The 14,475-nt window shown below is 37.7% G+C and overlaps 1 long non-coding RNA gene across 1 annotated transcript in view; it reads right to left on the reverse strand.

The window, feature by feature from the left end:
- LOC111772167 (uncharacterized) overlaps positions 1-7,084 on the reverse strand; it is a 34,655-nt gene extending 27,571 nt beyond the window's left edge. Inside the window, exon 1 of the long non-coding RNA XR_002806044.2 lies at positions 6,934-7,084. This is a non-coding gene — a long non-coding RNA (uncharacterized lncRNA). The remainder of the gene's footprint in view (positions 1-6,933) is intronic.
- Between the last annotated feature and the right edge of the window lie 7,391 nt (positions 7,085-14,475).

The following is a 14,475-nucleotide window of genomic DNA, read 5'->3' on the forward strand; positions in this document are numbered from 1 at the left end:
GAACACTTACACTTGGCAAGAAGACAAGAAAATCAGGTCAAACATAAAAGTTAGATTTTTAAGCAGGACAAAAGAACAGGGTTAAGGTCTATGTCTGGTGACATGTGCATTAAATGTTATTATTAATCAGGAAAAAGTCAGAAATAGAGGAAAATATGTCTTTTATGAATGTTTATTATTGTCGATAAGAGAAAAATAGGATGGATGTTAATGAGAAGCGTGTAATGATGTGGCATAAAAAATTCTAATTTTACTTTGAAGTCTTCCTAGGATTTGTGTGTAGAACTTAAACTCATTGCACCCACATTCATGTTGTCCATTTAAGTACACCAGCTCCAAGGCTCTTTGGTTTTAAAATTCAAGATGAATAAGAGAATATCAAAGTGACTTTGAACTCAATTATATTTTGGTGGGCTGCTTGCCCTTGGTCAGAGGGAGAACATTCCACTCTGTATTGTCATAGGTACTACAGAAGTTCAGAACACTCACTCAAGACTTGCTGTACCAGCCACTTGCTCTATCTCAAAGAGCTAATTCTGAAATTGCAAGTATTTGCATAGACCAACAACAAATCATGTAGACGCCACATGCTTTAAACACATAAGTACTGTATCCATCTAAAACAAAAATGACCTACTTATTAAATAAATCTTAAGCAAAATTAAAAAGTAAATTTTTCAATTTGAAAATGACTATGAATTTAATAGCAGTTTTAGAACTCTCCTGAATAATGATACTATTTTCCATATTTGTAACTCTCGATTATCCTGGACGGTAAGCCAATGAAAAGAAGTGAATACTTTGGTAATGGTTCCGTGCCAGAACTCAAATACGGTGCAAAATTAAGCATAATTTCCCTAAATGTAATAAAGACAGACAGCTAATTTTAAGATAAATAAAATATGAATTAACTTTTGCATTATTTCAAATAGTGTATTAATGTCACCCTTATTTTGTCTTTTTATATTTGAAATTTCTCTATATCTTTACAACTATCAAATTGTATATGATTGAGAGTAAATTTTATAGTTCCAAACATATTGAAAAACCATCTTTATTATGCCAAGTTCCTTTAGAAATTTAGAGATTTTGATGTCTTTGTTATATGGTTATATTATATTTGACTAATATTCTGTTATAATATGCTAAGATAATATTATTAATATAATTCTAATTGAGCACCTCAATATGCTAGGCTCTTTACTAAGTAAACATATTATCTCAACTAATTAATTTGAAAAATAAAAGTTTTTACACCACAAAAATGACACCACATAAGCACATTAGTAAAATCCAACTGACATAATTTTGGATCTACTGTATATTATCAAAATCTTGTGTGGTATCAAGATCCAAAGAGGTATATTGCTAAAATTACTAATTAGGTACTTTTTATAGCAAATGTCTCACCTAAGCATGAATGGATACCAACATTTCACCTCTCCATAGGTGGGTGTATCAATCACATAGAGTTCACTAATAATGATATAATTACTACAAGGATATAATTTAAGCCGTGCTATGTGGAGATAGATGCAAATTTAGAGAACTCTGAAACAACCATAAGAGAAAAAGTATTTATATACTGTATATAGACACTAGAGAGAAGATCAGTAATGTCATGGAGGACAAAGTTTCCCATGTTTCCTTTCCTTCTAATGATTGCGCAAATATATAGTAGTATTTTATGCACTCAGATTTTGTAAAGTGGGAGTTACGTATGTGCAATGCTCATTCTTATGCGTTCATAAAGAATATTAAGCTTTCATTGTCCAAGATCTTTTGAAAATAGAAAGATAAATTTCTGATTTGACCAAATAATCCTCCCATGCAAAATGATGCAATTATTTTTAGTCCTCCTGTCAGTAGTTGAACAAGAATTTGCTCAGTGTTAAAAGAGTTTCTCAGCTCAGCTTTAACCCTATTGAGGCTAACAATTACTGTCATGAAGTATGGAGCTCTCTTGTCGCAACACGATAGACCTGCCTCTGTCCCTTCGTGTCTTTGTCTCAGTCACTTTCACAGGGCTCTCCTATTTAACACCACAGCCCATTCGCTGGCTCTCTCCATCCCACTTCCCAACTTTAGTTCTCTCCTTAACACTTATCACCATCTGACATAATATATATTTACTTATTTTATTTACCATCTCTCCCCAATCTTTAGCATTAAACTCTATAAGAGTGGGTATTTTGTGTGTTTATTTTGTAATCTCCTAGAACTGTGCCTGGCACATAGTAAGAGCTTAATCAATAGTTTTTAAAGGCTCGCTGCTCAAGTGTATCACTCTAGCAATTTTCTTCTCCCACCATTCTTTTTAATAATTCCTCTTGGATAATTCCCATCTAAGTACAAAATATGCTGTTCACATATTTAAGTGATACACTCCCAAATAAAATACGCAAACCCATACTCCCGACCTTACTTCCTCCTGCAACTACCTCCCCATTCCTCCACTCCCTATTCAAAAATTGTTTAACAGATTTGTCTACATTTATTGTCAACAATTCCTTTCACTACCTTCAGTGTAAATACCAGTCTAACAGCCATTTTTGATGTCCTAGATTACTCTAGTAAGTCTCAACTTTTCTCCCTATTTCAAATTCTGCTTCTCTAGTCTCTTCTCTTCACAGCCACCAAAGTGAGCCTGATAGTCCTTAATAAAGAGAAGTCAAGTCATGTAATGTCTCTAATAGGATATTTCTAATGTTCTTTTATCCCACTCAAAATAAAACCAAACCATCAACCTTTTCAGGTTTAAAAGGCTGTACATATTTTGGACACCGAGTTATTCCCATGTCTAAACCTTTCTAGGCTCACTGGTCTCATTTGCAGTTTTTCAGACAAGCTAAGTTCCCTCTCACTTCAAGGTACTTTCATCTACCTTTCCCTCTGCCAAGCAGACACTCCATGGCTCAGTCTTCCCTTCATTCAAGGCTCAGCTCAAATGTTACTGGAGCAAAAGATTTTCCTTAAACATCCAATTTAATATAACATTTTCATCCCGAACACACTGACTGATTTGTTTATTGTCTATATCCCCCTACTAGAAGATAAGCTCCAGGAAAACAAAACAAAAAGTTTTCTCCCTCTCTCTCCCTTTCCTTGTCCCTCTCTTTGCCATCCACTGTCCACTCCCATTCCATCTACCATCCACTTCACTCCCGTTCCCTTCTCTCTCTCTCTCTCTGTCTCTCCTGTTTTATAATAGACAATAATTAGTTATTAAATCAAAAAAAGGCTATAAAAGGATTCGGTCTGTTAAATCTCTTTGAACAAATCAGATGAACATAAACGCACAACTCATTGACACTTAGATACATTGATTTGTGTTTCCCAAGATTTGGCAATTCCCCTCTTTACCTGTGGGCTTTCCTTGTTTATCTTTTGAAGACCGAATTGATCCATTGGGTTTGGTTTCCTCATATTCCTCTTTTACTCACGACTTCCCTTTCATCCTCCTCTACTAGTTTTTCTCATACGCTTCTGGCTAATCTTTCTCAGTCTCCTTTTCAGATTCCTCTTCAGCTACTTGAAGAGTGAACATAATCATTCCTCTAGGCATCGTCTTCTGTTCAATCCAATGACCCTTAAGACAATATGCCTGGCCCAGAGCTCAAAATGTGTTCAAAATGAAACACAGACCTGTAATCACAGCTCCTTCCCTCCCTCAAAAAAGACACAAACTCTAATTCTTCTCCCGTATTGAAATCTCAATAAATAGAACCCATATAAGTAAGAAAATTAGAAGATACGAATTTTCTAATGTTAATTTTACCTTACAATGTATCAAATCTGTCTTCTTTTCTGCCACACTCTTCTTTTCAAAATAATATCTTTGGAATATATTACTGTATGACATCCAGTCTGGACTTGCACATTCCTGCCTCCTTTCTCCAAATTGTTTGTTCCTCTGCAACCAGAGTTACTTACTTTTGTGTGTGTATGTGTGTGAGGAAGATTGGCCCTGAGCTAACATCTGTGCCAGTCTTCGTCTTTTCTATGTGGGTGGGATGCTGCCACAGTGTGGCTTGACGAGTGGTGCTAGGTCTGCACCCAGGAGCCAGCGAAACCCGAGCCACCGCAGAAGCAGAGCACACAAACTTAACCATTACATCACCAGGCCAGCCCCGCTTACTTTTTCTTACAATGAAGGTGCAAAATATTTAACATGGCCCACAATGCCTTGCATGATCAGGGCCCCACCCAGTGTTGGAATTCCCACTAGGATGCTTGTTCTCAGGAAACCATAAAGCATTGACACCAAAATAATTTTTCAAATATTCTCATATTTTGAAAAATGTATCAATCTAATCTCCTAAAGAGAATTAAAACTTTGTTAATCTTTTCTTGTTTGTGGATTAGCATATTATGTAATTACATTTGAGAAGAGCAAATATTAAAGTATTTCCAAAGCTTAGGCCCTCTAGAGATCTGAATCCAAATCTACATGTCCACTTTCATTTTTCCCCTTTTTCCTTGAGCAAATACACTAGTTTTCTTTCACTAATAAATAGCCATACATACATCAGGTACCATAAGGCCTAGGTCCCTATTATTCTTCCTATCCAAATCCTTTCTCCACCCTCCTCTCCTTTATTTATTAGCTAGTGAAGGACCTCAATCATCTCAGCTAAAGTCTCTTCCTTAAGTTACCTTTTTCTGACCTCCAAAGACGGATTCACATTTCCCTCTTAAATACTCTCATGACACATAGCATATATCTTGGTCTGTAATTACCCAATTATTTGTTTCATAATTTTGTTAATTTCAATTTCTCCAATTAGATTGTAAACCCCATGAAAACATGCCACATAGCTGGTGCTCCATATTTGTTGAAGAAACGAATGACCCTTTGTGTAGGAGTTAATGGATTTGATACTGCTTCTCAAGTTATAGATTCTTTTAAACTTTTAAAGTTAGCTATTGAGTTAATTAAACCTTTCTTTGTCCTCTGTCAATATGTTAACATAGGTAATGCTTTGCCTCCTTGAACACAGCTGAATTCCCTAGGGCGTAATTTATTCCTGCTCTGCCAGCTGAAATACAGGTTCTATGACCTTCTCTTTCCCCTAGTGACTTGGACATTTATTTAGTCATTTATGGTTATTTAAGTGTCAGATTATGCTATTCTCTATATTTGCCCCATGGGACATTGCCAAAGATACCTCAGGATCACATTTCTAAAGGAATGGCAGCAGCATTTACAAAAGTACAAGAAATATAAATGGAAAGCATATTAAAAAAATCTCATTTCTACTATTTCTACTACAAAACCATTTCTACCACAAAACAAAATGATCTCTAAGGCCAGATTTCTGTCTAAGTGAATGTATATTTTATTTAAACAAAATAAAACACCTTATTTAAAAAATACAGAGGAAACTAATATGTATTTTGACATTCTAATATATAATATAATGTTTTATTGTACCATTATGTAATCATCAATAAAATTTTTATAGAATATAAAAATTACATGCAAAACAATAGTAAAATATATTAAAATCTAATAAAAATATATTCATAAATCTTACCACTTTTCTTTCAGATTATCCAGATGGCTTAAATTATTCTTAACATTAAAAAAAATAAATTTGCCAGTGTATACAGGATACTCAAATAATTTGTTTATTATCATTGCTGAAATACCTAACATATCAATGTAATATGGTAATTCCTGAAATATACTAAGAGAAACTCTTATGTGCAATTGGTATTATAAGGATTAATTGTTAGGAATTTCCCTTTATAGAGATCAGCTTTACGAAATTTTCTTTTTGAAAATAGGTGCAGCCTCTAATAGCTTCCCAGGAAACCAATAAGACCTCAGAAGTCTCTCTCCAATCACCTAGTCCACCCCCAACATGTTACAAATAAAAGATGGAGACCTTGAGAGGTTAAGAGGTCACATAGTCTACAGTCAGTGGTCTCCAATGCTGCAGAGGAGAGGGATGGGCGTGGGGGAGCAGTAATGAGAGCTGGCACTGCCTGACTGCAGTGTAGTTTTACAATTCAGTAGAGCAGAGAGGGCGAAAACCAGCCAGAACTGATTTCTCTCTTCATTTAAGTATGATGTTACTTCCCCCAGAAATGGGAAATAATAAAAATGGCAAATGACAATTTTTTAAAAACTTCTATTTTCTGGTTTTACTAATAAAGTTTCAATTACACTTCAGTTTGCAGAAAAAAAGACAACTCTGTTATTTGCAAGTTTACAGAATTGCTGTATATGCTAGTGGATAATTAATTACTTCATATAAAGAAAATAATTCCTAATACATTCACATATCACATAACGACAGGGATACTTTCTGAGAAATGCGTCATGAAGCAATTTCAGTGTTGTGCAAACACCATAGAGTGTACTTACAGAAACTTAGGTGATATAGCCTACTACACACCTAAACTATATGGTACTAATTTTGTGGGCCCACCTTCCTATATGTGGTCCGTCTTTGACCAAAATGTTATGTGACACATGACTGTAGATAACTTTTGTATTTTATTTTACCAAATGTATATTGAATCCATACTAAGGGCCACTCTGAGAAAAAATTATAATTCTTACTTCTCGGTAGGAGTGGTACTTATATTATTATCAACATTTTTCCAGAAGAAATGAGGCTCCCCAAAATTAATCTGCCAAAGGTCACACTTCCAGCAAGCAGCATAAATAATAGAAAACCCCAGGATGTCTTAAGTGATTATAATGTGCTTTGTATTATGCAATAAATACATCATCATCAAAGTATGACAGAAATTCTACCAAAATTGTTGGAGGAGAAATGCAGTAGGCATCCTCTAAATGACTATCAATAATCCTCGCCACTTGATATTACCCCTTTGTGTTAACCCCTCCCCTTGAGGGTGAGATAGATGTATTGACTCTCTTATAATGACTAGAATACAGCAGAAGTAGGGGAACGGCACCTTAGAGATTAGGTCACAAAAAGACCGTGGTTTCCATCTTGGGTGCTCATCCCCCACTCACTCTTTGGTTCATTCACTCTTAGGAGAGCCAGCTGCTATCCTGTGAGCTCCTGTTGAGAGACTAATGTGGCAGGCTGCTGAGGGAGGTTCTAGTCAACAGTCAGTGAGAAACCGAGGTTCTCAATTCTATAGCCTGAGGTTCTTCTTACAGGGTTTTGTGCTCTTGAGGCACTCAGATTCTCCCCTAGTTGAGCTACAGAATAGACTAACTGCAGCTTGACTGAAACCTAATGAGTGACTCTGAGCCAGAGGCACACTGCGGAGCCAGACCGATGCTCTGGGCCATAGCAACAGTGAGATAATATTTGTTGTTTTAAGCCACTCAGTTTGGGGATAATTAATTATGCAGCAATAGAAAACTAGTATGAGATTTCTGTATAAAGTTCTTAATTGATTCCATACAAACAGCTTAAAATAAATGTATGAGTATTTATAAACTATAAAATATACTAATCAGACTATACTATTTATTGTATGCTATACTATATAAAATATGCTAATATACTAATTAACAGAATATATTAATTATTAATATAATACTTTCTTGAAAAATATGCCTATTTTTATTTTAAAGGACATTGAAAAGATGATATGTTTTAGATAAGTCAGAGAGTTATCAATTATATATACCTTCTTGATAAGAGTCACAAAGTCTGTAAAGGCAAGTATGAGGAGGCTTAAGTCTTTCAGGGTTCAAAACACATGAAAAATTATTTCTTTCAGAGAAGGACCCTTTGCAGCCTAATATCAATGTACTATTAACCTAACAACACATCTGATTTGTCATTATTTCTCATACCAAGGGTAAGAAAAATAAAGAAGGTTACAATAAGGGGGGAACAAATCCTCATATTATAATAAATGTAACAATGCCCATGAGCTTTAGCTCTCAAATATATGGTAGACAAGAGGATCAGAGAAATCCATCTATTGAAGAGACCTTGAGTGACAGAGCTGAATACAACGTAAGGAAACTTTTGAAGGTCAGATTCCTTGGAGGTAAGAAAATCTTGAAGCCAGCCAGTCCTGGCAACAAGAACCTATTCTTGTCATAGCGCCTAGTGCCCAGCATGAAGTTGGGTCCCATTTGTAAATACTTTCCTGAGATGATGACCTCTGAAAATGCCCAAGTGGAAATAAACTTCTGTGCCAGTTTGCAATATTTAGGCATTCAAAAAGTATGAAAAGGAGCAATGCCTACAATGACACTGGCCTAGGTTGGTAAGTACCACTGATGACCCACGGAAGGATAATAAGAAACTAAAGTTTGAGAGACGGTGTGAAGATAGAGAAGTGTAGGAGACAGAGTGCCTTTTTGAAAGCTTGTAAAGGGACAGCTGTCTCCTGCAGTAGAAGAGCTGTTGCAGCTGAACAGCATACTCAGAACCTGATAGTCGTAGCTAAAGATCTCCAGAGACTCTAACTAAGGCTGTCTGTTATGCTAACAGCAGTGTTCCAATGAGGAAAACCTAAGACCTAAATCTAGAATGATTATATCAGACATATTATGCAAGAGAAGTAGATCTATTAGAGGATCATGTTCCAAAGGAGGGCCCAAAGGACATGCCATTCTTCAAGGCCATCGGAAATGGGCTGGTGGGGGCCCGCCCGGTGGTGCAGCGGTTAAGTGCGTCCGTTCCAAATCGGTGGCCCGCAGTTCCCCGGTTCGGATGCTGGGTGCAGACATGGCACCGCTTGGCATGCCATGCTGTGGTAGGTGTCCCACATATAAAGTAGAGGACGATGGGCACGGATGTTAGCTCAGGGCCAGTCTTCCTCAGTAAAAAGAGGAGAATAGGCAGCGGTTAGCCCAGGGTTAATCTTCCTCCAAAAAAAAAAAAAAGGAATGGGCTGGTGAAGGCACATGAGCATCACTAAAAAGTTCAATAGTGGCTCTCTTCTATAGCCTAGAGATGACAGTAGGAGCAGTAGTCACAGTCTCAGTTACGTTAATAGCAAAGGAGGCACGGGGCACCAAAGTAATAGAAGCCAGATTTTGATATATAACCTCTGTAAGTTAGAGGCCCCAATTACTCTAACAACCTGAAAGGTCAGAGGAGCATGAAGGGGCCTTGACCTGCAAGAAATTGCAGAGACAGTTAATGTATCATGGACACAATGGTAGTCCACAAAGTTTCTGGGGAACGTCAAAAACCAGAAAAATGATAAGAATAAGGAATCAGGATACTAAGGATGATTGCTGCCCCAAAAGTCATGATACCTTGCTCAGTTCCTACATATTAGCCATTTTTTTGTGCAGAATCCATTGACTGAAAAGCTGCTCAGGTTTCTAGGAGGAAGGAAGGACCCTGCAACCCTGCAGCATTTTAATGATTCCTCCAGTTCCTTCCCTAAAGACATAGGATATTATTTGAGAGACTGAACATTGTGTAAAGGAGAACACCCAGAACTTTCAAGGGATTGAGTTCGTACTGCTACCCACAGACCCAAAGTGTCTTCACAACTTGCCCTCCCCGTTAAAGGTAAGCCTCAGAACAAAAAGTATTAAGTGGACTTCTTGCTAAAACTTAGGCTCACAGATGACTCATTAGGTCCATAATCCTACCCATTGGTAATGTCTCCAGTCTCACAGTATAATTTCATTTGATACACTTGGCATTTAGAGGAATCTCCATATTGGGTCCTTGCCCTACTGGATAAGGACTATGATAGATGAGGAAGGCCAGGTAAAAACCTCTGAAACTGCCCCAACCCCTGGCTAAGACAGTATTAAAAACCATAGTGCATCCCCAAAGGGATGGCAGAGATTAGCGCCACCATTTAAAGACCTAAAGTATGTAAGGGCGGTGGTTTCTTTCACATCTCTTTCACTTACATCTCCAGTTTAATCCATGCAAGAAATACAGGGATCTTGGAGAATGACTGTAGAATATTACAGCTCTCTGAGTTGCAACTAGACTGACAGATGTGTAACCACTGATAGAGCAAATTCTGTGTCACAACAGTTAATTTGGCAAATGCGTTATTTTTAGATTCCAATTAGAAAAGAGAATTCTTTAGAAAGAATTTGCATCCACATGGAATGAAAAACATTCATTTATGGTTTTGCCTCAGGGCCATGTTAAACCTACCACCCTCTGTCATGATGCAATCTGGAAAGATCTTAATAACCTGGGCATCATACTGAATATCATACTAATCCATTACATACTAATTCATGGCATCATGGTGATTAGACAGGACAAGCTAGAGGTAGCTAATATGCTAGAAGCCCTGGGAAAACACTTGTACCACAGAGGGTAGGAGGCAAATGTTATGAACATTCAGGGACTTATGACTTCACTTCAGTTTTTAGGCATCCAGTGGTCAATAGCATGCCAGCATATTTCCTACAAAGTTGAGACAAATTGCTGCATATTTCATCTCCTCCTACAAAGAAGGAAGTACTGCTAGGCCTCTTTGGGTTACAGCTAAGAATAAAGAATCTGACTGATATACTACATGGCTTGTGGAAGACTTCCAGCATTATATGGGGCCTGGATGAAGAAAGGTTTCTGCAGCAGGTCCACATTTTAGTGCAAGCACCCCTGCCACCTGGGCCGTACAATCTACCAGACTCTATGACATTGGAGGTGTCAGCGGTATCAATAGATACAGGGCAAAGCATGACAACATGCTCCAGTGGGAGAATCACAACACAAATTCCTGGGTGTCCTCGTAAAAGAATTGTGTATCTTTTGATAAACATATACTGTATGTTAAATATAGAATGCTTGGGCATGCAGCACCCTGTGAAAATGTGTGTAGTACTGCCTATTATGAACTGCCTCTGTTCAACTCATCAAGTCGTAGAGTAGGATGGGCTCTGAAGCAATCCATTATAAGATGGAAATTGCACATCTGGGAGAAAGGATGAGTAGAAACAGAGGGCACAAGAAGTTGCATTAGCAGGTAGCCCAGACGTCCAGTTTCAAACTACAATTGCATCAATGACAGAGAAAGCCTAAAGTACCTTGAGCAGACTGTTAGTAGAGATCTGCACTTCAAGGACATTGTTGGTGAGAGCTCAAAAGAAAGTGAGAAACTTATTATTGGAAAGTGAAAGAATCGTTATGTGGTGTCAAAAAGCTTTGCAAAATTCTATCCTGAAGTTATGTGGAAATCAGAACATACAAGCATTGAATTCAATTATCCAGCTAAGGAGATATCTAAGCAAAGTGTTGCCTGGTTTCTTCCTTATTATAGGAAAATATGAGAGGAGAGACATAAATTGAGGGAAAAACTATTAAATAAAAAGACATCAGGGCTTGACTATTTTGAAAATTCTCAGCCTCTCCGTATAGCAAAAGATGATAAAGTCAAGAAATAGTTTCCAAGCATTATTAGGAAAAGTGAAATTGAGATAAGCCCTGGACTAAAGAACAAGCTGAGGAAGTGACTATAAATTTTGTGGAAATCTTAGAGAGATCAAAGGTCAGAGTACTCAGTCACACAGAGGACCCAATAAAGAGATAAAAGTGTGCCTCACAGAACCTCTCAATCTTCAATAGAGCCTCTAGGACAAATAACCATGCAGTTTCTCAGCAGTAGTTCAAGGTAGAGCAGGGCTGGCCTCAAAGAGCTCTGTGGGTGTGGCTCTTATCTAATGGAGTGACCCCCAGTGTGAAATCCACAGAAGATGCATAAGTGTTAAAGAAAGTTATTTCAGTCAAAAAAAAAAAAAAAACCAAAAAGCAAACCTTGAAAACTTGGACCTTGGACTGAAAGGAACAGAGAGAGAGCACAAAATGAAAAGAGGCTATTGGGCCCCTAAAATTCTGCTATCAGGAAGCAGACTGATAAAACCACTCAACTTCGAATGCATGCCACTTTTTATATAAAAGAATGACTCAAAGGGTAAAACCAAGAGCCACAGATATTATTATCAGGCCTTTAAAATCCTTGTAAAGAATATCCAACTTCTGCCCAGTTGTATTTCAGAATTGCTGTGGACCGATGACTCCTCTATATCTCTCATGTCCCCTATTTTTGAACATGTTTGCCTATTTTCCTATCCCTGTCCCACTATTGTATTTTGGATATGGAGGAGAAAGAATTTGTCTCTCCAGTTTTACCTGTTTATAATCAAAAGGAACTACACCAAAGGAGCCTCATCCACATTTGAACATGATTTAGATAATGACATTCTGGACTTTGAGCAGATGCTGTAACAGGATGAGACACTTGAAGACCTTGGGAGGAGGTGATTGTATTGTTCAGATGGAAAGGACGTGAATAATTAGGGGTAGACTAGAGTGGACAGGCGCTAGGCTGACCCCCTAGTATACTTCCTTGCATCACGCCTTGTGTAATCCCCTGTTCTAGAGTGTGGGCAGAGCTTACAACGTGCTTCTAATCAATAGAATACTGCAAAGGTAATGGGGTAAAACTTTGGTGACTACGTTACATAAGATCATAGTTTATCTTACTAGTGGACTCTTCCTTGCTAGATTGGATGAAGGAAGCTGCTATGTTTTGAGCTGCCCTATGGAGAGACCAGCATGGTAAGGAAATAAAGGAAGCCTCCATTTGACATCCAGCAAGAAAGTGAGATGCTCAGTCACTTGAACCACAAGGAATTGAAATCTACCAACACTCACATGTGCTTGAAAGTGGATCCGTCCTGAGTGGAGCATTCGGATGAGACTGCAGCCCCAACAGAAATCTTGGTTGCAGCCTTGGGAGACCTGAAGCAAAGGTCCTGATGCAAAGGACTCAAGTAAGTTGTGCTCTGACACCTGACCCACACAAAGTATGAGAATAAATATGTGTTGTTGTGAGCCAAGAAGTTGGTGGTAATCATTTTATTTTTCTACTATAATTGTTTTATTTTGGGTTTTTTTTGAGGAAGATTAGCCCTGAGCCAACATCTGCTGCCAATCCTCCTTCTTTTGCTGAGGAAGACGGGCCCTGAGCTAACATCCGTGGCTCATCTTCCTCTACTTTATATGTGGGATGCCTGGCACAGCATGGCTTGACATCCGTGTGCAGGTCTGCACCCGGGATCTGAATCAGTGAAGCCCAGGCTGCCAAAGCAGAATGTGCCAACCCAACTGCTGTGCCACCAGGCCGGCCCCTTACTATAATTGTTTTTTAAGTGCTGTGCATTAAAAATTTTTATGTGCATATTATATTTTGAAACTTTAAAAAGTCTTTTTTTTTTTAACATGATAGCAGGATAATAGATATTTTGTCTGAAGTAAAATCTGGGGATTAGTGAAAGTAGACTTTGCTGGTCATGCAGAGCTTATCCTCTTGTAAATATTTGATCTAACAAAGACACAAATTGTCTTTCAGGAGAATATATATATATATTTATATTTTAAATCATTACTTTGTTCAAAACAAACTCATGTGCTGCTTAGGAAAAATTTAACCAAACTGTGAGCACTTGCCCTAAAGCAGTGGTTTTCTCTTTGTACTCCTCTAGGTGGGGAAGTCTGAGCTACCCCATGGCATAAAGGCGAGTCTCAGATTTGTTAAGAGGATTTCACCAAATTTCTTTATCTGAAGATGACCCACAATCAGCCTTCTCTGCGTTTTTTAATTCTTGCTTGTTACATGGCCTTACCAATCCTGTTTGTGTTTTAAATCCAATCCTCACCATTTACCTGTGAAACTCATCTGAGGGAAAACACACGTCCAGGACCCCGGAAAATATGGAGGTATTTCCTTCTCTCTCTCAAGGGCAGCACTTCTGATGAGAAGAGCAGCTCATTGTGCTGGAGTAGCTGTTGTGCTTGATTTTTACTGGGCAGATTTATTGTTTCAGTATCGTGCTATTATCTAATAAACCTCTCATGGAAAGGAGGATAAATGGCTATTTTAATTTTCAGAAATGCTGTAGGGAAGGAAACATTTCACATGGCTTTGAAGAAGATGTGATAACCAAGATGCAAGAGCTGGAATTTGGTTCCATGGATCATTTAGAAAGAAGCTATTTTGTTTTTATTGTATTATTAACACCTAAAACAGTACTTGACACTGATTATATATTTATTGACTAAATGAATAAGCTGGAGGGTACCAGAACTAGTGCCTAATCTCTCAGTACTTGCTTTTCTTGTGGCCATGGCAAGGTTTGGCTTAGAAGGAAATATAGCTCCTTAGAGTCTCTACCAGATCTCTTCCTAAACCATCCTATATAAACAAATAATCCAATTAAAAATAAATGCAGCTTCAAGATAAGTCCCATAATGTCTCCTTTCAACCAAATCCCTAAACCCTCCTTATATAGAAAGGCATCCCTTAGGCTTCAGTACCCCTCCCATGCTGAGCGGCTTGCCCACAAGCAGTGTCTTATCCTCAGGACTCAGGCTTATGAACAGAGATAAAGGTGCTGATTAAACTCATTCATAACAAGGTACTTTTGAATTAATGAATTAATATATTATCCCTTCCAGTACATGAAACCATTTTAAGAGATGGTTAGCCAGAAAAGTCGATGTTTGAAATATCTAAAAATTTGTTGGGAGGAAAAAT

This window comes from Equus caballus, chromosome 5 (genome assembly GCF_041296265.1).
Source record: "Equus caballus isolate H_3958 breed thoroughbred chromosome 5, TB-T2T, whole genome shotgun sequence".
Lineage (NCBI taxonomy): Eukaryota > Metazoa > Chordata > Mammalia > Perissodactyla > Equidae > Equus > Equus caballus.